The sequence below is a fragment of the Ascaphus truei genome, chromosome 2 (assembly GCF_040206685.1).
Source record: "Ascaphus truei isolate aAscTru1 chromosome 2, aAscTru1.hap1, whole genome shotgun sequence".
Taxonomy (NCBI): Eukaryota; Metazoa; Chordata; class Amphibia; order Anura; family Ascaphidae; genus Ascaphus; species Ascaphus truei.
This window is the reverse complement of record NC_134484.1, coordinates 102,801,505-102,829,482: the sequence shown is the minus strand read 5'-3', so window position 1 is coordinate 102,829,482 and position 27,978 is coordinate 102,801,505. Positions and strand designations below refer to the sequence as shown.

The following is a 27,978-nucleotide window of genomic DNA, read 5'->3' as shown; positions in this document are numbered from 1 at the left end:
TGCGTCTTGGGACAAGAGTTGGTGCCATAGTTGGATGAAGAGGGTGAATTTTCATGTCGGAAAAGGTAAGAAACAGATTGATTGTATTTTATTTAATTGGTATTTTTGGGGGGGATGCTCATTAACTGGCAATGTGTTTATCTATGCCCCTTTGATAAGCACAGTGACAATCAATGCATGTTTTGGCAAATATTTGTTTTTATTTACTTGTAATGTATTTGATTTTTTTTAGGTTGCCCATTTATTGACATTGTGAAAATCCATGCCCACATTGTGGGCATGGTTTACTATCGTGACAATCAATTGGTTTGTTGTCAAATGTTTGTTTTTATTTAAATGTAATATATTTTATTTTGTGTTTTTTTTTTTTTTTGGTTGACTATTCATTGCCATTGTGGCAATCCATGCCCATGTTCTGGGCATGGTTTAGCACTATAACAGTCAAATGATTTATTGGCAAATGTTTACTACATTGACAAGCAATGGGTTTATTGGCAAATGTTTTGTTTTTATTTAAATGTAATGTATTTTAATTTGTGGTTCTTTTAATTTTTAGGTTGCTCATTAATTGCCATTGTGGCAATCCATGCCCATATGATGGACATGGTTTACCACTGTGACAATAAATGGGTAGAGGGGTTGGGGCTTGGGGTAGTTGCCCCTGGGAGGGTGCTTAGGCCTTCCGGTTGAGTAGCAGGAGCGGGGTTTACCCCTTAATTACCATCGTGGTTAATAACTGCTAAGGTGATTAAGTGGTTACAGGTCAGTATTTAGTTTTTTTATTTTACTGTCTGTGCCCAGTGAATATGCAGAGCACAGAGATGAGGACAAGGATGTCCTTCATCATGGCAGAGGTAAGTACAACTTTTATTTACTATATGCTGGCTGGGTAGTTTTTTGGTAATGTTTTATTTTTAATGGGCAAATGCGCTATTATCCAGATCTGGATAATATGGATTTTACCCATTACTCTACTGTATCTGTTAGGGGGTAGGTATTGGTGGTAGAGGGAGTGAGTAGTAGGGTGCCCATTCATTGCCATTAGAGTTATCTTTGCTTCTTTTGAGGGCATAGGTAACCACACAGGCAAACAATGGGTATATTGGTGTTTGTATTGTATTGGAAGGTGGTAGTTTCCCCTGGGTGGGTAGTTAGGCCTCTCGAGTGGGTAGTGGGAGGGGTTTATCCCTTCATTACCTTAGCAGTTACTACTGCTTTAAAAGGTAAAGTGACAGGTAAAGTATAAACCTACTTTTGACACCTTACCAATGTAGCCCTGCCATACACTGAATGCTGTCCCTGTGATGTTAGCGGTACTGAGTATAAAAGCTCACAGAAATTGCATAGTCACACACACTGATCTTGATCTGAAATAATTCTTGTTCTCTGCTTGCTGCTGCTGTCCCAACCCTGAGAAATTGAAAGGCGGCAGCGGTACCTGAGACCCCCGACTGGAAGGCTAAGGTGGTGAAAATAAAGGAAACAGCACCTACAGTAAACCTCCTAAGGCCAGGAATTCTGTACTGGTGTGGAGAAAGAAGAACATGGCCAAAGTCATTGTCACTGAAATTTATTGGAAGGGCCGCTCCAGCTCCGGACCCCACGCACCTGCACCCAGCACAGCCCAACCGGACCCCTCCTGCTCTCCAAACCCTGGATCGTGCAAAGCCCAACTGGACCCCCTGGCTCACCTTGCCCTGGAACCTGCAAAGCCCAACTGGACCCCCCCTTGCTCACCTCATGCCCAGGCCATTCCTACCAGTCCCAGCTCACCTCGCACCAAATCTAGCTTGGTCAGATGCATGTTGGAACTCTTTAGTGGTCCCAACGTAACAATACAAGGACAGAGTGGAAGCCAAGTTGGACCAGATTTTCGAGAAAATGGAGAGGATGGAGAGGGACATGGCGGGTCTCTATTATATTCTATGTCCACAGCAGCAGGAGGGAGATAGACATCTGGAGGCGCCCTCAGCACCCCTGGAGGCATCATGTCCAAAACCGGAGGCACAATGCACCTTCACCAACATCAGAATCACCCTGCACACCACTTGCACCCTTTCCAACACTAGAGGCACCCTGCACACCCTTTATGTCTCCGTGGTTTTAGAAAATATCCCAGATGAAGAGGAAAGATTAGCAATGAGACCCCCAATGGAGTTCTACAGGAAAGCATCCTCCCACAGCAGATAGACATACCTGCTTTCCAAAGCACACCTGCGGCACCACACAGGCTTTGACAACCAGTGAGGCATGAAATTCCAGTACATGACATGCTGCTTTCCGTTATACTAACGGTCACTGTGTCTAGATACGTTAATAACTGCGGAGGACAGCCGAGTTGATATGCCATGCTACTTTTCAAGCACCATGTCAGTTTTGACCTGTTTTCTCAGTGGTGCCAAAAAGTTAACTTTGACGGCTTGAGGGGGAAGAGAGCACTTCCGAACAATTTGAGAAAACAATGAGGGAGGAATTCAAGAAGCAATTTAAAATTAGCCCTGCAAATTTCAAAGACACCATCAATGCCCTTTTGCAGCATCAGAGGACTCATGGCTGGAGTACTCAGGACAAAGACGAGGACTGTATTTTAAAAAATAAAGCTTCGGATAAAAAGATTTTAATCTTATAAATAAAGTTGTATATGAGATGTTTTTAATTCAGTACTAGTGTAGTTATTGTTTAATTCTTCTTTTCATTCATTTTTTGCAGGTTTGGCGGGCTGATGATAACACCTTGTTCGTGCAGGAAACCCACCCCTCAATACTGAGGAAGATTTTATTATAGTCTTGTTCGACTGTAGTATTGTATTTAAAAAAATGCAAGCATTCATAATGTATACATGGAAAGGAAGACAACAACACAAAACAATCTAACTATTCATCCCACGGCAGTACAAAGAACTCTGGTCCATCCCTTAAGGTTGGAGGAAAGGCGATTTCAGAGCAACAAAGGAAAGGGTTCTTTACAGTAAGGGCAATTAAAATGTGGAATTCATTACCCATGGAGACTGTTATGGCAGATACAATAGATTTGTTCAAAAAAAGGTTAGACATCTTTTTTTTAGAAAGGAAAGGTATACAGGGATATACTAAATAAGTATACATGGGAAGGATGTTGATCCAGTGATTAATCCGATTGGCAATTCTTGGAGTCAGGAAGGAATTTATTTTTCCCCTTATGAGATATCATTGGATATCTGGGGTTTTTTGTTTGCCTTCCTCTGGATCAATAAGTAGGTATAGATATAGAATAAAGTATCTGTTGTCTAAATTTAGCATAGGTTGAACTTAATGGACGTACGTCTTTTTTCAACCTCATCTACTATGTAACTATATAACTATGTAATTGCAGTTGTAATAAAATGCTGAGTCAATTTCGGTCTTTATCTTGGCTCTTTATCCAGCCTACTTACAAGATGTAAGTTGTTTTCAAGCAGTAACAAGAGCTGTGGCAGTCTGTAGTCTGTAGTCTGTGTGTTGAGGTTAAACCTTTATCACCATCCAAAGAAGTGTTCGGACATCCACCAGCTGATAGTATCTGCTGTCTCTACTCCATCGCATCCTCATCAGCTGGTGGATGTCCGACCCCAGAGGGCTTATTTGTGAATCAGCAGAAGTCCCACAGAGGCGGGGTGGTGAGCGATTAGGTGTGTGGCTTCTCCAGTACACTCGTTAGTGTTATATGCCTATTTTATACTGCATTTTTGCAAGTGCGGTTTTTTTTATATATACGTTTAATAATAACATTTTTTACTTTGATGATCTGTGCTTTGAAGCCTTTGGTTGATGTATTTTAATGCTGAGGTTCGTCTCACCTGACCTCTTTGGGTGGTGATACAGCTTTAACCTCAACACACAGACTACACAACTGCCACAGCTCTTGTTACTGCTTGAAAACAACTTACATCTTGTATGTAGGCTGGATAAAGAGCCAAGATAAAGACTGAAATTCACTCAGCATTTTGTTACACCTGCACTTAGATTGTTTTGTGTTGTTGTCTTCCTTTCCATGTATGCTTCCTCTGGTTGGTGAGAATATATTCCTACGTTCTGGGACCGGTGAAAACAGGCCCCACCGGAGGGTTTGAGCAGGAAGTTACAACTTTATATTTGTATTTACACTATTATATATTTAATATATTTTGTTCACTTCACCATTATTGTATTTCACAGTATTTAATATTCACTTTAAGAATAGTAAGCCTTGACTGAATGTTCTATAGATAACTCATTTTTTGTGCAGTTCCTTTGATTCTGCGAAGCTCACCATATGGAATGTTTTCTACCCATGTAGGGTGATGGCAGCTAGACTTTTTTTTACATAGCTGTTATTGTCGACTTTGAAAATAAAGGTTTTAGTGTTGATACTACCATCTTCTATGTAAATGACAAGATCTTAAACAATTCAATTTGACTTCTGCTCCACTGGCAAGTAAAATTTAAATTAAAAACATTTATATTTATAAAATAAAAAAAATTCTAATAGACTGGCTTCATCTCCCTTCCAAATAAAAAAACACATCATCTATATAGCGATACCATGTGACCAGATCCGCAGACGTCCCTTCCCCAGCCAGCCTAAATCTCGTGAGACAAGACATTGTGAAGTAATGAACAAGGAAGTGAGTACCGGGTGAACTGCCGGCATTCCCCACGCTACCCAAGCTCACGAGGAGGCAAAAGAGGCACAGAAACAGCATGGACTGGAACTAAGGACACTGAAAATCCCCAAAGACCCCTGTACAACGAACTTAGGCATTTATAAAATGTGAGTGTATTTGCTTTGTATTCACTACACTATAAACTGCAAGGTATATTCTAAACACTTGGATGCTTTCTCTTTTTCTCCTGCATCATAAGAAATTGAGAGAAGAAACCTGTCTGTTCCATTGGATAGAATAGGGCATGGAGCAACAGAGTTTTTATGGTTTTATTGAAAAATATCACACTTAATTTATATCACAATAACACTAAGCACAATTTTATTAAGCACATTGATAAATATTGCACAAGCACTTAGGTTAATAATACCACTGTATATTATATTACATTGTAGGTTTTGCACATTGGGTTATAATTTGCACATATACTGCACAAGCACTTATGATCACAACATTATTTAATATAATAATATATTGTACTGCACAATTCTTCGCAATTTTTGCACTTAAATTGAAACACAAAAATACACGTGTCATTTTAATTGTTAATTAGCAATTTCTTATGTTTTTATAGTCACTGTAAAATAGCGCTCCCCAAAAATGCGTCATATTACATTTTACTAGTACCTAGAGGTTGTTGGTTCATTGGGTTGGAGCTGCACTGTAATTAGTTTATTAGTTATAAGCGCTGGGTTTTATTTCTCATTTAAACTGTTTGTGCATTATCTCTAAAGACTTTGTGAAAATACAATTATACAATTTTCGTCGATCTCCTTCACAGTCAACAATTTTCTTCAATCAGCATCTTCTTCAGGCTGCCGCTCTCCAAATGTGTAAAGAATATATACATAAATAGGGTGCATACGGGAGTAATAAAGACATAGGGGAGGAGGGAGGTTAATGAGATAACCAAAAAGAATCCTATGTGCACTCACTATCAACATTAAAGGGCTAGGAAGAATTCAATCCTTGGGGAAAACCCTATAGCCACTCACTAAATATAATCTAAAATACTTTATTTAACATATATACAAAAAGAACAAAACTGTCTTGTATAAAAGAAACAGGGAGTTAGTGCGGGAGTGTAGATAACCTATGTAATTGTAACTGACAGACAAACTGTCCATTCCTATGAATTTAGGTAGGGGACATAGAATATACAAGGTCATACGTCAATAATCATATAAATGTCCAGTCTCACTTTGTGACCCATAAAAACAGGTCTAGGAGTATATGTGATTGGTTGGTGAACGCTGGGTGTATTGGGTTCCTTGGAATCACCTTAGAGCGCTTCACACCACTATGCTTGATCAATACCTGTATCTTATGCATACAGAAATGTATTAGTCAATGCACTATTTCCTGTTTGAAAACGGAAAAACCTTTATAGGTAGTTGTACAGCTGTCCCTTAGAGAAAATACCACGAGCTCTTATAGTATATATATTCTCAAGTCATTTGGTGCAATATTTCATCGTCGACACCTATGCAGACAACCTAAATAGTGCGGTGTCATATTCCTCTAATCATGGCTGTTTTCAATTGTATTGCATAACAATCACATATGGGGATTAAATGCATAGGCAGATCTCAAGACCGTAACCATATGATTCCGGATGAATACAACCTGGTATAGCTACGATGTTACAGAGATGTCCCCTCTCACAGCTCCGCACACGTGCTCCCTGATGATGTCACGACTGTGACGTCACTAAAACCGATGTACGTTTCGCGCCACCCGGCGCTTTGTCAAGGTATGGGGAGTTATCAGAGACCACATCCCTGACATCTTATACGTGTGGCCGGAGGTGTGTCCACCTAATCCGGCCAATCATGGCGAAGATGAGTGACGCAGACTTGGTGATGCGGCTTGTGTGTTCCTATCCCGATCCGTATTAACACTGTGTGTGCCTACGAGAGTCTGCATCTGGCATTATAATAATTATGTTTGTCCTTATTCTTATAACACTTTACAGGACCTTTTATGAGTGTCATTATGGCCTCATGTAACAGAAGTAAAATTACCACTAAATCAAGATAAAATGCTGCGAGATCCCCACTTGTTAATCCCTGTTAACCATATTCATGGATCCAGGTGGTATATCTATATTACAAAGAAGAAGCAGGCACACGGTCTTTCTCAAAAGGATGTTTAATATGCCATATAGTCCAACGTTTCGGCAGTCTAATACTGCCTTTCTCTACCTTGAGAAAGGCAGTATTAGATTGCTGAAACGTTGGACTTTATGGCATGTTAAACCTCCTTTTGAGTAAGACCGTGTGCCTGCTTCTTCTTTGTACTGGAACATTTGGGAATACAGGAGCTCCCCAGGACCAGCGCACCGGCAGCTAAGTACCCCACCTCTATTACCCTTGATATTGAGTGCATGTCTCATCCTCTGTCTAGGTATATCTATATTGCCACTATGTGGGACATACATTTAATGGAGGTACTCAGAATAGTAGGTATTTATTCTATGTTTTATGGGGGGAAAAAATGCATGGCATAATGCGTAGGCTAGTTGGTGTTAAATGTCCATACATACAAGATGTAAAGGAGATATATACAGAGAATACAACAGGAGTCTGTACAACATCCTAGACCACCATTGAATATAGTGGCGGCCACTACCGAATCCTACTATGTGCTGGATACTAGAATATTTCTGTCCAGTACTTGAGGTATGTAAAATATGTAGTATCATGGGAGTATGTTAACTTAGAAATGGCTGCCTCCAAAGACAATGACGTCCGCCAAAAGGTGTATAGTTCACTTTATACCTGGACCCCCAATTACTTACACCTCCATTAGTCAGTCAGAATTCTTCTTATGGGCCTCAACGTGTATATCTACCTTGCTGTGAGGACATAGAAGAATTGTCCCCAATGGTCAGTTCTTTTACCAAGGGGTAATGCTTTTACATTCACCCATTAAATGTTAATAAGAAACCAGTTACAGAAACGCAGAGTAAATGTACCCCTCATTGAGTCTATTTGGTTGCAACGTCTGGAGTGTGAAGATCCATTGGCATTCTCGCTGCATCAGAGGTTTATCACAATTTCCTTTTCGGGAACCCCATGGTATGTGTTCAATTCCACAAAAGGTAAGATACTGTGGATCACCGTCATGTTGTTCGTGAATATGGCGTGCAACTGGGGTGTCTTGTATGTTCCTAATTGAACCGAAATGTTCAAGAACCCCGACTTTCAGGGCTTTGTGGGTTTTACCCACATATCGCATGGCACATCTGCATGTAATAAGGTACACTACCCCAACTGTTAAGCAGTTGATAAAGCTTTGGATACCATGTGGTTTGGAGACTGTTGGGTCAGGGATGTCTTTGGTGACCTTCATAAAAGGACACATGCCCGGCATCGACCACACGGGTATGACCCAATCGGTCTCCTGTCTCCTAACCATGTCCTATTTGTTTTGACCAAAAAATTGCTATGCACCAGCCTATCCTTCAAGTTTTTTGCTCTTCTACAGGTCATGGTTGGTGTTTCTTTCAACACCTGCCTTAAGTCAGGATAATTTCGCAAAATGTGCCAGTGCTTAATTAAAGATATTGCGTAATTCTCTCCACTGGTTATTGAAAGTGCCAATATACCTTATAGTTTTCTCATCTGGTATGTTCGTATGCTGTCTATCGCTTAACAGGTGCGCACGTGTTGTGTCTTTCGCCCTTACATATGCTTTGTGTACCGATTTCTTAGAATACCCACGCTGTACAAATCTAGAATTCATATCCACCGCCTGTTTTTTAAATTCCTGAAAGGTTGAGCAATTCCTGCAAAGCCTCAGGAATTGTCCGGTGGGTATGTTTTTGATTATATGTTGAGGGTGGTAGCTATCTGCACATAGGAGACTGTGCGTTGAAGTGGTCTTCCTGTATATTGTAGTTGTCAACTTGCCATCTACCTGTTTCGAAACAGTCAAGTCCAAGAAATTGAGTGTGGTTTCGTTCGCTTCAAAGGTAAGTTTTAGTTTGTGGTCGTTTTTGTTTAATACACTGATAAATTGATTTAATAGTTGTTTGGGGCCGCTCCATAGCATGATAATATCGTGAAAGTAGCGGCCCCACCATTCAATGTATCTAGTGTATTCTTCCTGGGCATCGCTGAAGACCACCGTCTCTTCCCACTAGCCTAGATATAAGTTGGCGTAGTTGGGAGCACAGGTGGGCGCCCCCCTAGCGGTGCCCTGGATCTGGTGATAAAACTTCTGATCGAACAGGAAATAATTCCTTGTTAATACAAAATCCAACAGTTGGACAACAAAGTCGTTATGGGCATAACAACTTATGTCGCGCTGGATCAGAAAATGTATCACTGCTCTTAATCCCTCCACATCCATTCCCACAAGAAGGGTGTCGGGACTCACTACTACATCTTCAAGTCTGAGCAATACATTCTTGGTATCTCTAAGGAAGGATGGCAATGAATTAACAAATGGACGAAGCACCGTATCCAAGTATTTACTTGCGCTTGCTGTTAAATTGCCAATTCCCGAGACAATTGGTCTCCCGGGAGGTGGCAATTTATTCTTATGCAATTTCGGCAAATGGTAAAATGTGGCAGTTTGGGGACATTTCACCCTGATGAAGTCTAATTCCTTCTTCGTGATAACCCTATTATTCAAACCTTCCATAAGGATATGTAGCAGTTGGGTTCTAAATAGGGTAGCGGGATCTTCCGATAGCACTCTATAACTTTTTCGATCTGGCAAAAGATGACTACATTCAATGGCGTAATCCACCTTATTGATAACAACGATGTTTCCACCCTTGTCTGAGGGTTTGATCTCAATAAGGGGGTCTTGTTCTAGATCCTAGAGTGCTTTACGTTGTAAATATGTAAGATTCTGCCTCCCTGTTTTCTTAGATAAATTCATAATTTCTGTCGTTACAATTTTAACAAAGACGTCCACATTTGTGCATGATTCAGAAGAGGAGTAAATGTGGATGGACTTTTAAGATCAGTAAAGGGGCCTTCTCCTGGAGTCCTAATGCACTCCTCTACCAAGTCACCCAACATGTCTATATGGTCAAGCTCTATATTCGTCAGATTCTCAAGTGATGTCCCTTGTATTTGATTGTGTCTACGTCTCTGAAAAAATTTGTGAAGTTAAAGCTTCCTTGAAAATAGGTTGAGATCCTTTATACACTGGCGACACACTTTATTCGAGCACGGCTAGTTCCTCGAATTCGGGTATACCCGGGTGTATTGAGGTTTGTGACTGTTTTCTGCCCGAGTGCATTGGGTTATTTTCTAGGCAGGGATTGAAGCATTTTATTCCCAGTGGCTGCAATACTGCACAGTATATATATATATATACTGCATTACAATTCATGAATTTATGCCATCTGGTAGACACGCGAAGCATTGCAGCCTATTAAATCCTAATCATTATCATTTAACAGATCAGCCGCCCGTCAGCCAGGCATGAACCCAGGCTGGGAAAGCAAACGCAACGGGGCTTGTCAGAGGTGAGGAGCGGCGCATTCCAGGTATCTGCCAGGTACATACTGGGTATTTGCTCGAATAAAGTGTGTCGGGGCAGTACACTCGAACTGAACCAAGTCACTGGTGGGAGAGAAGGATAAACCTTTACTTAGCCCTTCTAAATGATGTATATCGAGTGCCTTCCTTGAAAGGTTAATTATTTGTTTCCTCTCTTCCTCCCCCTGTATGGTGTCCTTTGTCATCCCTGTGTCTGATAACCCCAGACTTCTCTGTCTCTTAGAGACACCTCCCTTGCCCTGCCTTGTCTTCCGCGACCTTGCTGGATATACCTCCCTCTTGCTCCTAAAAAAGGAAATTCCAAGGTGTTGGAAGGTCCAGTTCCACTTGGACCGAGGTGGGGGAGTCCTTCTCCTTGAGTGTCTGGATCGGTATCACTCGCAGAGTGTTCCCACTCTGTGGAAGATTGTAAAGGTAAAGGTATATATTTCTTTCTGGATGATTTAATCTTATATTGAAAGATATTACCTTCTTTAAAATCTGTAGAGTCTCTAATACATTTTTTCTGCTTCCTGATTTTGATGTCAGATTTTAATTTTTCTATATTTATTTTAAGTTTCTTCTCTAGATCTCCAAATTCTTCCTGTCCGTTCCAAGTTTTAATATCCTTCCATAATTGGTCAACATTAGCATTAGTTTTTTTTCAGTTTTTCTTTTTCATATTCAAGTAAAAGTGTCATCAATTTAGTCGAACACTTCAATAGTTCGGCTTCCCAAGCCTTATGGAAAGTTTCATCTATATAATATTAAGATGGTGCCAAGTTTAGTCTGAGGCCACGGGGGACAAGGTCAAGTCTGAGATAATTCTCTAGACTTGTAATTTCCCACCAAATTCTAGCTTGTAATTTCATTGCCTTCTCCAAATCATTATTAAAGGAACTTTTGATGTCATTTTGACTGGAACCGGGGATGAATTCTGTGTCTAGAGGGAACACTGTAGTGGCTTCATTCTGCCATGCATCAAAATCTGGTGTAGTTGAAAGGAAACCTGCCATCTAATCCTTATTAGTTTTACTAAAAATAGATATATATATATATATATCAATAGTATTAACCGTACATTCAGACTCGCAGACTAAAACCAGATCTGTGTATTACTCCTGGGGAGCTGGCAGTCAGAAAAGAACTACGTTCTTATCAGCATACATACACAAAGATAGAAAGTGCTGCTGCTCTCCAAATGTGTAAAGAATATATACATAAATAGGGTGCATACGGGAGTAATAAAGACATAGGGTAGGAGGGAGGTTAATGAGATAACCAAAAAGAATCCTATGTGCACTCACTATCAACATTAAAGGGCTAGGAAGAATTCAATCCTTGGGAAAAACCCTATAGCCACTCAATAAATATAATCTAAAATACTTTATTTAATATATATACAAAAAGAACAAAACTGTCTTGTATAAAAGAAACAGGGAGTTAGTGCGGGAGTGTAGATAACCTATGTAATTGTAACTGACAGACATTCCTATGAATTTAGGTAGGGGACATAGAATATACAAGGTGATACGTCAATAATCATATAAATGTCTCTGTCTCACTTTGTGACACATAAAAACATGTCTAGGAGTATATGTGATTGGTTGGTGAACGCTGGGTGTATTGAGTTTATTGGAATCACCGTAGAGCGCTTCACACCACTGCTTGATCAATACCTGTATCTTATGCGTACAGAAATGTATTAGTCAATGCACTATTTCCTGTTTGAAAACGGAAAAACCTTTATAGGTAGTTGTACAGCTGTCCCTTAGAGAAAATACCACGAGCTCTTATAGTATATATATTCTCATGTCATTTGGTGCAATATATCATCGTTGACACCTACTGTATGCAGACAACCTAAATAGTGCTGTGTCATATTCCTCTAATCATGGATGTTTTCAATTGTATTGCATAACAATCACATACAGTGGCGACCAAGTTTATTCTAACTCGGCTAGCTCCGCGAATTTCAGAATATCCCGGTGATGTGCGGTTTTGTATCGTTTTCGCCCAGAGTGTATTACATTATTTTCGCGCCCGTGATTTAAGCATTTTATTCCCGCTGTCTGCAATACTGCAATGCCGTGTAAAAACTCATGGGGGCGTTTGCGAGCTGTTGTCTTTGAAGTCTAATACATTCGCGGTTCAACACTGTCTGTGCGTGCACACGCAGTAATAGTAAAATTGCATATTTAATTTATTTTAAAGTACAGTACTGTACATGCTCGGACCCTGTTGGGGTGAAGTGAGGGGGTTCCTAACATCTGGGGGCACAAGAAATTTTATTTCTAGGTGCCCTAGAACAGAAGTTCCAACGCCAATTGGCCGTGAACTTGACCGAGGCCCTAAGTAGTTCCCACGCCAATCGCGTGAATATAATTTAAAATAATCCATTCTGTGGGTCTGAGCGGGTTGAAATTCGCCTGATCCTCATGCGGAAGGACCCTTGCCATAGTGGCAAAATATCAGCCTTGCACGGCCCCCGGAACCGGAGATACCAAAAGACAGTTTAAAAGCACATTACCAAAGTGGCTTTTTTTCTGCCATGCAAGTCAATGGTAGAAACCTGAACTTTGTGGACTCAAGTGATTTGAATAGGCGCCAAGGTTTCCCACAAATATAGCAAATGTGAATTACAGCATTAAAACAAATGTAAAATGATGTGTAACCCAAAAAGATACTTCTCAACCTTCCAGGAAATATGCAGTGATTTCCTACAGATGCAGTCTTGGTTCGGGGATGGGAAGGGAGCGTTGAGATCAGGAACACATCATGAAAATAAAGAAAATGAAAAACAATAATTGTGCAGTATATTAATACAGTCAGGGCTAAGTTGGTATCTTGGCTCTTTAGTAATTCCTACTTACAACAAGTGTAAAGTAAAAGCGCAGTGGTCTGACTCAGTCAGAATATGAAGAGGTGAGTTTCACATCTCATGGTATACTCTGGCCCAGGGAGGATTCAGAACACGGATCTCGTAGATGTCGGATTACTCAGATTCCGGTGTAGTATATGCAATATAAACAAAACAGACCAATGGTCTAGATTGCAAAACAAAATTTATCACACAGATATGGAATAGGAAATGTACTCACAATAAGTACAACTGAATGTACATGTAAAGGTTTCGTGAGACAGTAGGGGTAGTTGAGTCGCCGATCCCAGATGTTAAACTTGCTCCCGTCCTCCCGTGACTCCAACCTTGCCGCCGGTGTATGGCGTCTGACGTCACTTCCGGCTGGCGTGTGACTGCATCCGGTTGGGGAGGGTTAGCGACGGACAGCAAGAGGATCCGCAATAGAACTCAGGCGTCTTCACGTCTAGGCAGCTGCAGCAGACTGAACTTCTTAGGCTCTACGCGTTTCGCTGTGTGACATACAGCTTCCTCAGGAGCAGAATAACTTCCCATATGGGTGGATCTTAATATATAGTGTCTCTGATTAACTTCAATTGGCAATCATCATTCTAAACATGCATATATTAACCCACAGGTTCGCCTAAACCAACAGGCACATAACTCTGTGATTCAAAAACTGCACATAAGTTACATATTAACTAACATCCTAAAAAAACATATAATAATTTTATTAATAATTAAAAACATATAAAATATATAACTATCATGAATCAATTAATTTAGCAAAAATAAATTATTAAAAAACAACAGTTATTCTGCTCCTGAGGAAGCTGTATGTCACACAGCGTAACGCGTAGAGCCTAAGAAGTTCAGTCTGCTGCAGCTGCCTAGATGTGAAGACACCTGAGTTCTATTGCGGATCCTCTTGCTGTCCGTCGCTAACCCTCCCCAACCGGATGCAGTCACACGCCAGCCGGAAGTGACGTCAGACGCCATACACCGGCGGCAAGGTTGGAGTCACGGGAGGACGGGAGCAAGTTTAACATCTGGGATCGGCGACTCAACTACCCCTACTGTCTCACGAAACCTTTACATGTACATTCAGTTGTACTTATTGTGAGTACATTTCCTATTCCATATCTGTGTGATAAATTTTGTTTTGCAATCTAGACCATTGGTCTGTTTTGTTTATATTGCATATACTACACCGGAATCTGAGTAATCCGACATCTACGAGATCCGTGTTCTGAATCCTCCCTGGGCCAGAGTATACCATGAGATGTGAAACTCACCTCTTCATATTCTGACTGAGTCAGACCACTGCGCTTTTACTTTACACTTGTTGTAAGTAGGAATTACTAAAGAGCCAAGATACCAACTTAGCCCTGACTGTATTAATATACTGCACAATTTTGGTTTTTCGTTTTCTTTATTTTCATGATGTGTTCCTGATCTCATCGCTCCCTTCCCATCCCCGAACCAAGAGAAACCTGAACTTTAACATTACCCTGACTCCGTTCTGTTGCCACGAGAGGGTCGTAATTTGCCATGCAATCCTGTCGCAACTAGGACTACATGGTGACCGAATCTGAGCCCTCTAGGTTGAACAGAACCGGAGTTATGGGTTCCAGGTTTCTGCTCATTCTGACTTAGCCGTTTCAAAGCAGCGCGGGTTTCTCCGCCATTACGCTCAATGGTAGGACCCTCCTCGTCGGCGTGATCCTTTCTCGCCGCCATTACTGCTCGGACCCTGTTGGGGTCAAGTGAGAGGGTTCCTAACATCTAGGGGCAAAATGAATTTTATCTCTAGGTGCCCTAGAACAGAAGTTCCCACGCCAATTGACCTAGTTCCCACGCCAATTATGCGCTCATTGCTCTTTTTTTACAATGTTGCCGAGCTTGCGGCTTTGCGGTCAGGCAGTAAAAAAAACAGTGCAGCAATTAAACATGTTCTTTTATTGGTGGAGTCAGTACAAAAACATTTATTTACAAATACTGTACAATGTTGAAACATTTAAAGTGCACAGCAATTCTAACCATCAACACACAATAATACATACTGCAGCCTTTATTAAATTCTTCTGGCAGATTGAAATCGGAGAAACATGTACAAAACATTTGTAAAACATGGAGATACATGAAAAATGGACGTTTATACTGTATGAATATTAATTTGTCTATAGAAAATCTACTGTTTGTTTTTGGTGCATGGGGCACAGGGAGTTAAAGTGACTTGCTTTGTATGTACTGTATTTGGGGGTTGTATTTGGGGGTTTATTCATCAAATTATTATGATGAACTGCCTTTTGAAATTACAGTGCTGTTAACCAAACAGTACAAAGACTCAGTACGCCTGCATCTAATCACACCATCCCCCTCCCCCAACCCTTAGAGGCCTGTTTTGTTAACGGTAACGCTTTGGAAAATCCCCTCTCGAATTGGAAATGTAAATCTGATGTGCACAGCACTGTGAGAATTGAGAGTAAACTGATATTGCATCACGGAAAAAAAATGCAAAGATAATAATAATCATGAATAATACATACTGTACAGTACTGCAGCCTTTATTAAATTCTTCTGGCAGATTGAAATCGGAGAAACATTTACAAAACATTCTTATTCATTGGGGCACTGTAGGGGTGGTTGTCAATGATTATGATTCGCAGGAAAGTGAATAAATATTTATTTTATTTTATCAGGAACCAAAAAATACAAATATAACAATAATCAGGAATAATACATAATGCAGTCTTTATTAAGTTCTTTTGGCAGCTTGAAATTGGATAACCATTTTGAAAACATTTGTAAAACATGGGGAAACATGATTAATGCACATTTATAAGAATATTATTTAATACTATATACAGTACTGTAATGTACTGTATAATATATATACTATATACTGTATAGTAATATTATTTTTTCCGTCTTTATCTTTTCCTCATTCTGTCTGCAGTACAGTAGTTCATTGAGAGAGGAGAGGTTTTGTGTACATCATTACTGCTGTTTATATACTGTACATTTGACTGTACAGTACAAGTAGATTAGACTGGACGCAACACCCCCCCCCCCCCTAGGCCACCCTTTTTCCTGAAACAACAAGAAAACAAAAAATTAGTGCAGTTACTGTACTGTACTGTACTGTATGTGCGTACTGTACTGTATTATGGCAGAACTACTGTAGGTGGCTGGTGCAGCTTTCTCTGGAAAGAAAAAAATGGAGCAGTTAGTACGCAGTTACTGTAGTACTGTCAAACTAGTCTACTGTATACTGTAACTACTGTATACTCTGACTACTGTTAAATTCTATGTACTGTACTGTAACCTGATGGCTGGTGCTGCTCTCTCTGTAAAGAATAAACTAACTACTGTAGTGTATACTCTTACTATCTGGAAAGAAAAATTCTGCGCCATACTTACCTGTATCATACTGTACTTACAATACTACAGCACAGTACTACTTTCCTGATGCTTGCCCATTACGCGCGATGACAATGGGCAACACAGTGGCAATATGGTCTATATATTTATTGCAGCGTTCCACGGTGAGTACATCGTTCCAAAAACTCATTATGCCTTTCAACAACTCGTCCATTTTGGAGGGTTTCGCCACTTTCCGGATATGGTCCTTCTATATGCAGACAGCCACCACCCTCAACATATAACCAAAAACATACCCACCAGCCAATTCCTGAGGCTGCGCAGGAATTGCTCAACCTTACAGGAATTTAAAAAACAGGCGGTGGATATGAATTCTAGATTTGTACAGCGTGGGTATTCTAAGAAATCGGTACACAAAGCATATGTAATGGCAAAAGACACAACACGTGCGCACCTGTTAAGCAATAGACAGCATTCGAACATACCAGACGAGAAAACTATAAGGTATATTGGCACTTTCAATAACCAGTGGAGAGAAATACGCAATATCTTTAATAAGCACTGGCACATTTTGCGAAATGATCCTGACTTAAGGCAGGTGTTGAAAGAAACACCAACCATGACCTGTAGAAGAGCTAAAAACTTGAAGGAAAGGCTGGTGCATAGCAATTTTTTGGTCAAAACAAATAGGACATGGTTAGGAGACAGGAGACCGATTGGGTCATACCCGTGTGGTCGATGCCGGGCATGTGTCCTTTTATGAAGGTCACCAAAGACATCCCTGACCCAACAGTCTCCAAACCACATGGTATCAAAAGCTTTATCAACTGCTTAACAGTCGGGGTAATGTACCTTATTACATGCAGATGTGGCATGCGATATGTGGGTAAAACCCACAGAGCCCTGAAAGTCGGGGTTCTTGAACATTTGGGTTCAATTAGGAATATACAAGACACCCCAGTTGCACGCCACATTCACGAACAACATGACGGTGATCCACAGTATCTTACCTTTTGTGGAATTGAACACGTAACATGGGGTCCCCGAAAAGGGAATTGGGATAAACGTCTGATGCAGCGAGAATGCCAATGGATCTTCACACTCCAGACGTTGCAACCAAATGGACTCAATGAGGGGTACATTTACTCTGCGTTTCTGTAACTGGTTTCTTATTAACATTTAATGAGTGAATGTAAAAGCATTACCCCATGGTAAAAGAACTGACCGTTGGGAACAATTCTTCTATGTCCTCACAGCAAGGTAGATATACACGTAGAGGCCCATAAGAAGAATTCTGAGTGACTAATGGAGATGTAAGTAATTGGGAATCCAGGTATACAGTGAACTATACACCTTTTGGCGGACGTCATTGTCTTTGGAGGCAGCCATTTCTAAGTTAACATTCTCCCACAATACTACATATTTTACATACCTCAAGTACTGGACAGAAATATTCTAGTATCCAGCACTTAGTAGCATTCGGTAGTGGCCGCCACTATATTCAATGGGTGTCTAGGATGGTGTACACACTCCTGGTGTACTCTCTGTATATATCTCCTTTACATCTTGTATGTATGGACATTTAACACCAACTAGCCTACGCATTATGCCATGCATTTTTTCCCCCCAACAACATAGAATAAATACCTACTATTCTGAGTACCTCCATTAAATGTATGTCCCACATAGTGGCAATATAGATATACCATCTGGATCCATGAATATGGTTAACAGGGATTAACAAGTGGGAATATGGGTATATAGTGGAGTCTTAAACTCTATAGTGGTCGTTTTGACTCTTAGAGGCGGTCACCTTAAGGTTCATACACTCCTACGACACCATATACCGCATGTATGTGTATATATGTACGTGTATGGATATGGACATGTATATAGATGTATAGATATGTACGTGCGTGTGTGCATGTGTGTAAGTGTATACATGCACACAAGGGTGTTGCTGTCACTGTGTGTGGATATATGTATACCTCTCCTACTCCCTGCCATTATCTTTAGGTATGTCACTTTCTTCGCATGAAGTGTATGGAGTAATTCAACAGCTTGAGTACCTGTACCCTTGTATTACATACTTAACTCTCTGGAAATAATAAGTGTTTTTTGTGGAGACAATACATTTTAATAATGATTGAGTGAGAGAATGTTACTACATGATATGTTCATTTATCTCCTCTAATTATTAATGATTTCCTTATCTGTACATTAGTTGCCTCGCAGCATTTTATCTTGATTTAGTGGTAATATTACTTCTGTTACATGAGGCCATAATGACACACATAAAAGGTCCTGTAAATTGTTATAACAATAAGGACAAACATAATTATTATAATGCCAGATGCAGACTCTCGTAGGCACACACAGTGTTAATACGGATCGGGATAGGAACACACCAGCCGCATCACCAAGTCTGCGTCACTCATCTTCGCCGTGATTGGCCGGATTAGGTGGACACACCTCCGGCAACACGTATAAGATGTCAGGGATGTGGTCTCTGATCACTCCCCATACCTTGACAAAGCGCCGAGTGGCACGAAACGTACATCGGTTTTAGTGACGTCACAGTCGTGACATCATCAGGGAGCGCGTGTGCAGAGCTGTGAGAGGGGACATCTCTGGAACATCGTAGCTATACCAGGTTGTATTCATCCGGAATCATATGGTTATGGTCTTGAGATCTGCCTATGCATTTGATACCCATATGTGATTGTTATGCAATACAATTGAAAACAGCCATGATTAGATGAATATGACACCGCACTATTTAGATTGTCTGCATAGGTGTCGACGATGATATATTGCACCAAATAATGTAAAACAAATATAATCACTGTGCTTCTCCATGTAAAGAGCATGCAGCTAGTGAAGGAAATGGCCATACAAATGTGCAAAACAGAAAGTGAATCCCTGCGCTTCTCCCATAGGGATAGCAATCAATGGGGAATATATATATATATATATGTATGGTATAAATATCTATAAGAAAAAAGGAGACTTTTGGTATACATCCTTTGATCAAATAATGCCAAGCCTGCTAACCACGTCAAGGTAAGTCTCTTTAGCAGGTCCCTACGCTAAATGCATACTAGTGTTATGTGAAATGAGCTCAGAAGGGGTTACTTACCTTGACGTGGTTAGCAGGCTTGGCATTATTTGATCAAAGGATGTATACCAAAAGTCTCCTTTTTTCTTATAGATATTTACACCATACATATATATATATATATATTCCCCATTGATTGCTATCCCTATGGGAGAAGCGCAGGGATTCACTTTCTGTTTTGCACATTTGTATGGCCATTTCCTTCACTAGCTGCATGCTCTTTACATGGAGAAGCACAGTGATTATATTTGTTTTACATTATTTGTTGGGCCGATTTTAATCCTTTGCAGCACGCTCCTAGAGGGCAACACTACTATGGTGTAATTGAATATATTTAGCCAATCACCTGCAACTGTTTATTGAGCAGTTTGTGGCAGGCCAGCCCCTCCTCTTCTAGGTATATAATCTCCTAGCAAGGTCCCCTTATTCCACTTCACTTACATGTGAGTATCTGTACTGGTATATACCAGTTTTTAATTGCACTAGGTTATACAAGCATATGCTCTGATATTTTAACCCCTTCTGAGCTCATTTCACATAACACTAGTATGCATTTAGCGTAGGGACCTGCTAAAGAGACTTACCTTGACGTGGTTAGCAGGCTTGGAATTATTTGATCAAAGGATGTATACCAAAAGTCTCCTTTTTTCTTATAGATATTTACACCATACATATATATATATATATATATATTCCCCATTGATTGCTATCCCTATGGGAGAAGCGCAGGGATTCACTTTCTATATTGCACCAAATGACATGAGAATAGATATACTATAAGAGCTCGTGGTATTTTCTCTAAGGGACAGCTGTACAACTACCTATAAAGGTTTTTCCGTTTTCAAACAGGAAATAGTGCATTGACTAATAAATTTCTGTATGCATAAGTTACAGGTATTGATCAAGCACAGTGGTGTGAAGCGCTCTAAGGTGATTCCAAGGAACTCAATACACCCAGCGTTCACCAACCAATCACATATACTCCTAGACCTGTTTTTATGTGTCACAAAATGAGACTGGACATTTATATGATTATTGACGTATCACCTTGTATATTCTATGTCCCCTACCTAAATTCATAGGAATGGACAGTTTGTCTGTCAGTTACAATTACATAGGTTATCTACACTCCCGCACTAACTCCCTGTTTCTTTTATACAAGACAGTTTTGTTCTTTTTGTATATATGTTAAATAAAGTATTTTAGATTATATTTAGTGAGTGGCTATAGGGTTTTTCCCAAGGATTGAATTCTTCCTAGCCCTTTAATGTTGATAGTGAGTGCACATATGATTCTTTTTGGTTATCTCATTAACCTCCCTCCTCCCCTATGTCTTGTATACTTTCACCTGTAAAATGAGAATGTTATATATTAATAATCTAAAAAAAAATATAGATGCAGGAATTACATTGTGTGGAACGTGTAGTACCGATTAACTTGTATGTGCATGCGTGTTTCTATGGAAATATACAACAAAAAAGGAAGCGCTCTAACTAGATCAAAGTCCAAACTTGAATAGGATTGGTTTGGTGCAGCGTGAAGAGTCGAATTGTTCCCAATTCCCAGCAGCAATAGATATCCAAAATAATCAGCGCACCTCATATCATGGGAAGAAAAAAGAAAGAAGAAAAACAGCACACTAGTGAAGCAAGTTCACAGCATATAACTTGTGTCTGTAGATGGTGAGATATGCACTTACATTTCAGTGCCTATTCTCAGGCATGTAAAGGTATTTTGTAGGCATCTTCACCACCACGAAGTCATCACAAGATTCAAAGGAAACTTCTTTTTTCCAAGGTTAAGCTTTAAATAAAAAATCAGGAATGTAATTTACACAAAACAATGTAAATATTTGGGCACAGACCAGTTCATAGTACTCCGCAACCTTCCCCAGTGTTTCTATGGAACCTGGTTGAAATGCATGTGTGTGTCATTGAATTTCTGCAAATGTGAACTGTACAGTATGTAAGAACTGTATGGAATGCATGCGTCGTATGGGTATTAACAAAAATAAATAAATGCATGAATTACATAACATTACCGGTCAGTATCGCTGGATGTGTTTTTTGCACAAAAACGATGTTGATGCTCATCAGCCTGCCCCACAAGAATGAAAATAAAAATTAAACTGACTAAAATAGGACTTTTTGAAATAATACAATCTTCTTCAAGTGACATCTTCTTGCTGTCTCTTTTACATGTTTAAATGTTAAATAATAGTGAAAATGTTAGTTAAAGGAGAAAACACTAGATGCATTGTGACGGTTCAGGGGTACCCAGGCCATGAAATAAAAGCATTCTGCTTGGTTGGGTTCCCCTGAGTCAAACAAAGTGACTGTAGAGTGTCAGTTCTGCAGCCCAGGGCTAGCTGCAGTCCTATTAATATGTAATAATGTCTAAAATGGGCCCGCTAGGAATGAGGGGCCTCTAGCACTGTTTAAAGGGTTAATTGGATAAGCGTGCCTGTGGTTATGTGGTCACGCCCGGCATTACAACACTGTATCACTGTGTAACTGCAGACAAGAAAGGGAAGCCTTAACCGCAAGCTAAATTGGTTAAGTGATCTGCGGTCATGAAAAGATGCCGGAACGCAACATTGTATAAGGTGGTTTCCTCTTTCAATTAAGGTCAATTGGTAAAGTACGTATGCGGTTATCGATTGAGTCTGGGTATTGCAACATTGCATCCCGGCCTCAAACCGCAGACCGAGGAAAAGTTTAACCACATCATAGCCCTCACATAATTAAGCAGCTAACTTCTGATAGGAAGGTCCTAGCTTTCTAATTTTTGGTGTGCAGAGTGCTAGGGGGTAGATAAGTAATCCAGTATAGTTATAAGAACTGTAACATTTATTTAAAGGCATAAATGAGAAGTAGCTCAGAGTTTAGTATTTTAAAGTTATAGGAACCGGGACATTTATATTTCAGTCAGGCAGGACAGCGGATACATTAAGCATTCACCTTTGTAATTTATTATCAGGGATGAGTCATGCCTACTGTCAGTCTGGACTTCTGAGACTCCATGTGGAGCAGGCTCCAGAGTGTCTGCAAAAGTCCATGGCTTCAAAAGACACAGACTTGGGGAAAGTGCTAAATGTCAGGAAACATATATTAACAGTTTGCCTAGCAGATGTCCGGGCATCCTGGAGGTAAGGTAGACATTCTGCCGCCGTGCAATGGGGCTTGGTCAGGTATGCTAAGAGGGTTAAGTGTGAAGTTAGCGCATGACCCTTGGCATACCGTGAAGCCCTTTGCCCAGCTGCAGGAACTGTTGGCAAACTTGCCATTGGGTGGGAATTCGCTTCCCACGCCAAGATTGGCTGTGTATTACCCAGATAGGCTTAAGAGGGTGTTGTAAGCCAGTGCAGGCTTTCGGGCGTGTGTTCAACTGTGTTCTTCTGTGATTTATCGGAAAGTATAGCGTGCGGTACAGAGACGATTCCATCTTAACCAAGGATTATACCCCACTGCGAAAGTTCGTTAGAACTAAGGACTTGGAAACTAATTCTGCAAGCGCAGAACGAAGATACTTCTTTCGGCAGAGAAACGGGGGCTGCAAGCAGCGCCCCTAGCCAAAGACGGTTTCGCGTCTCTTGTTTGCGTATCAACCCCGCTCCTGGGAATTGATACCTAGAGACTGTATTTTGTGGACTTTTGTTCTGGAAACCATTTATTTCGTTTGATCTCATTCTCGTAAGTGTTATTTCGTGTTATCTTGCAAATCAAGCGGTGTGTGTTTCTTGTGTGAATAAATTACAATTTATTTGCATTTTGTTCAATCAAAAGATACAGGTATTTTTGTGGGATAAGCACTGGTCTCCCGTGACATGGTCTCCCGTGACATGCATGAATTACAGTACTTTACCTGACAGTATCGCAGGATGTGTTTCCTACACAAACCTAAAAAACAAGAAAGAAAACAAGAATTAAACAATGACTACAAAAAGTACTTCATTAAAAACTTTTACAAAACTATTTATTCAATCCATAAATTCATCTTCACTTGGAAGACTCAGCTTACAGTCCTCTGGTGCTGTAAAAGTGCATTGATGATCTTGAATTGTGAAGCAGCGAGTTTAAACTACTTCTTCAGTTCTTCTATAGTGGCTCTCCTAAAATGTATGAGAATTTACTTCTTACCCCTGGAGTCGTCATAGTTGACTTGTTTGGACCACTCGGAATATTGCTCCAAACTGACATGGGGTTTGAAGATTAGCGGGGCATATCTTGCCAAAGATTCTGTTGGTACAACGTAAAGGTGGATATTCCTACTGCATTCCCAGCATTCCCAGCATTCCCATTCCCATGCACATGTGTGGAAGGAAAGCCCCCTGTAGGCGTCTGTGGATGCCGGTTATGATGGAAAATCGTGACCGGAAGGGTACACAACGGTGTAAACTTGCCTCCAAAGATGGAATAGGGAAGCTAGTTGCATAGTTCACTCCCTATTCCATCTTTGGGGGCCATTTTACACCGTTGTGTACCCTTCTGGTCACGATTTTCCATCATAACCGGCATCCACAGACGCCTACAGGGGGCTTTCCTTCCACACGTACATTAGCTTTGGATACCACGCCACTACCTGCATACATGCGGAGGCGATTCCAGCAGCAAGTGCCATAGAGTGAGTCCCAGCGCGCGGGATCTCCATATAAACGGAACTGAAATTGCCCCCCTGTCTGACTGATGATGATGCCGATCTGTTGAACACATTTACCTACCTGAGTTTCCTGTCTAGCCAAGTCCTTCTGTAGAGAAATTACATCCTGCTCCGATTCTACTACCTTACACAATTTAGTGTCATCAGCAAAGATGGAGACTTTGGTCTCTATGCAAACCTCAAGGTCATTAATAAACAAGTTCAAAAGCAGGGGTCCCAGTAGCGATCCTTGAGGGAATCCACTCACAACTTTAGCCCAACCTGAAAAAGTCCCATTTATCACAACTCTCTGTTGTCTATCCTTCAAACAGTTTTCAATCCAGATGCAAATATTTTTAGAGTACAACCGCTTGTGTGGAACCGTTTCAAAAGCCTTTGCAAAATCCAAGTAGACTACATCAACTGCACTACCCTGGTCTAAATTCCTACTTACCTCCTCAAAGAAACTAATAATGCTAGAGTGGGACAACTTATCGGTCATAAATCCATGTAGACTATTGCCAATAATTTTGTTTTGCATTAAGTATTCCTAAATATTATCCCGTACTAAACTGTCAAGTAGCTACTATTGATGTCAGGCTTACAGGTCTACAATTCACTGGTTGGGATCTAGCTCCCTTTTAAAATATACTCACTACATCTGCAATATGACAATCTTGTGGTAATGAGTCTGTGAAAATTGAGTCCTTCAATATTAAATGTAATGGTTTGGCTATTACTGAACTTAACGCCTTGAGAACTTTTGGATGTATGCCATCAGGGTTAGGTGTCTTATTTACTTTACTTTTATCAAGCCGCCTATGAACTTGTTCCTAAGTGAACCAATTGTTCATTAATATAGGAGGTACTGTCGGTTGAACTTGATGGATGTATGTCTTTTTTCAACCTCATTTACATGTAACTATGTAACAACCTTCAAAGCATTTTCATTTAATACACTGTATTAGTAATAATAATAATAATGATAATAATTAGGGTCTGATACAAATTTTGGATTTCTTTGCATTTTTTTAGATGGATTATACTAGGTAAAATACTTTACCAGATGCTGTCAAATTTTATTTTATGTGCAAGCATGATTGAATCTTATTTGTTGATTTGCTCAATATACATTATCTTCTTTAATACAATGAATGCCACGTTCAAGCACAAAGCTATGTTAATTAATTATGCCATGAAAATTAATCCTAAAAAATATATTAAGTAATTTATTAAATATTTTCAATAAGCTATTTTTGACACATAAGGGACTGGTTAACAACATCATTGTTTGACATTTAAAAGTATACCAACAAAGTATTGAAATCGTGTCTCATCCATATCAATTTATTATTTAACATTTTAATCCATTTACAACTGCTCTTCCCATCACAAAATAAATGCAATAAATAGACACTGAAGTACTATAATAAACATGAAATGAAGAGCTGGGTGCATTTCTGACTTAAGGCAGACATACTGTAAGTTAGTATATGAAAAATAACCCAGGTTTAAAACAAATTGTATGTTGTACCTAACATCTATTATCAAGATGTTTGGATTGCCTACCACAACACTTTTATGTTTTCAATCCTTCCGATTGTGTTTATTATACACATTACTTAAATAAAACTCATGTTGATGTAAAATGACATCATGCTTTAATTATAATACACAAAGATAACCAAAACCTTTATGAAAGAGGCACACTGTGTATTTTACAAATCATTGCATTTTTCCAGTTGTATGGTATGTTAGGAAAATGACACAAAAGATGTGAATTGGATTAACGAGCGTGCCCATTTCACCTAAATGGATGGTAAATTCATTTGAATAAATATGACCTTTCTCTTTTATTGCAGTCCTGTAAAAACAGAGCCCATACCCAATCATTATGATGACCACAAGTCCACTCAGGGATCCTGACAGCTGAATCAAAATCTCACTTCAAGAGATTCTGCCTCGGGCATCTGGCTGAACAGACACACATTAGTTGGTCCTTTTTACACATTAAATATATTTACAGTTTTCATATTCTTTGTGTTTTTACACTGTTCCCATATTAACTCTGCTATGGTCAGCAGCTGCAGATAATAATGTAAAATGCTCAGATTCATGCACAGCACATTGAACACTACCGGCATAACTCAACACTATTAGTCTTGGTAATGTTTTTACGATGTTACCTCTTTCTGCCAAATACAAGCAACAATTCCAAATGTTATTTGATCTTCATCCTTTCTGTTTAGAACTTCAGGTGAGTAACGGAAACATTACCTGAAATGTGCTTAGTATTGTCATTTGTTTAGTATGCAAGTAGTGTTGTGCAATAATACACACATCTGCTCTGGTACTAGAAAGTATGCACTTGAAATGAGTTTACATGTGGAGTACACTTTCTGCTTTCTTCTTGACCCACACAAGCAGAATCTGATAAAGACAAGATTGAAAGAAAAATAAACAGGAAAAACACTGGAGACCAAAAATCTCCTTTCTCAAATACAGTATGTAACTGACCCGTGTTAAGCAGCATGAGTCCAAGGATTCGTGTCACCAGAGCACCCCCAGAGTCCACATTAAGTTAATATGTGATGGCAACTGATGCAGAAACAGCAAGGTGTTCCTGGAAGTGAAAATTAATATGCTGCTATCACTATCCACAAAGCAACATATTTAACAATGTATACTGCATTATTCCCATAGTTCACATGCTGAGTGGCAGTTCTGTACTTCAACAATAAAACTTATTTGTATCATAGTTGTGTTTTAAAGTGTATTAGCACATTGTTTTTATGACTGCGACTACCCGTATCTCATGAAATAACGGAGCTCACTGTAATAGTGTTAAATGACCACCTGTCATAGCAACATATATACTGCCAATATAAGTTCACATGGTCCATCAAGCCCAATATCCTGCCTACAAAAGTGGTAATCGGATCACATTTCTCCTCCCTTTCGGCCGGATTCAATATTGTCGAAAGTCAGTGGCAGATTTTCACCAATCACGGATTTTGACAATATTGCATCAGGGTCTTTGGGACATATCCATATAGCGCCGGAGCAGGAGCCCTAACACTTGCAGCGCTCGACGAACCTGCCCCTTTGTGACTTTACCTTTCATAATTTCATCGTGTAGTAAATATTTTATTCCTTTTGTCTTCAGCTCCATGTCGTCATTTTTGACTCGTGAGGTCACTAAAACTATACAAAGTATTATCATTACCATTAACATTTTATTTGCCGTGTCGACTTCTGCATGCTTACAGTGTACTATCCGCAACAATTCCAAACCTTGGATACATCATAGTTCTAATTTCCTTGTTACAGCAGTGGAAATATAAAATGGTAGATTCAGGTATACCAAAACCAGATCCTCTATTTTAATGTTTTGAGAGAAAAACACAGATATCGGCATACCCCGCTATACAGACCTTCACTTTACGGACACTAGCGAGTACGGACATATTTACAATAGCACCATTCCCCTGTGTCCGTACGCTCGCATCGCAAGTACGGACACTTATTCAGCCCTACAGACCACCCTAGTTGTGTGACGCGCTGATTCCCCTCGCCCAATTAGAAACCGGCAACTCGCGCATGCACCTGTGAGTAGGACACAGGCATGTCCTGAAAAGCAATACCAGCCCCCTACCTCTACCAAATAGTACATGCATCGATAAGTGGAAAAAAAGATAATGCTTCACTTTAAGTACATTTTCGCTTTGCATACACGCTCTGGACCCATTGCATACGTTAATGCGGGGTATGCTTGTGCTAAAGACAAAAGGGCATATTTAATTCCCATAGTCATACC

General features: G+C 39.9%; 1 long non-coding RNA gene across 1 annotated transcript in view; it reads left to right on the top strand.

The window, feature by feature from the left end:
- The window catches only part of LOC142488548 (uncharacterized), a 52,180-nt gene extending 25,961 nt beyond the window's left edge, over positions 1-26,219 (top strand). Inside the window, exon 3 of the long non-coding RNA XR_012799483.1 lies at positions 26,024-26,219. This is a non-coding gene — a long non-coding RNA (uncharacterized LOC142488548). The remainder of the gene's footprint in view (positions 1-26,023) is intronic.
- Positions 26,220-27,978: the final 1,759 nt, after the last annotated feature.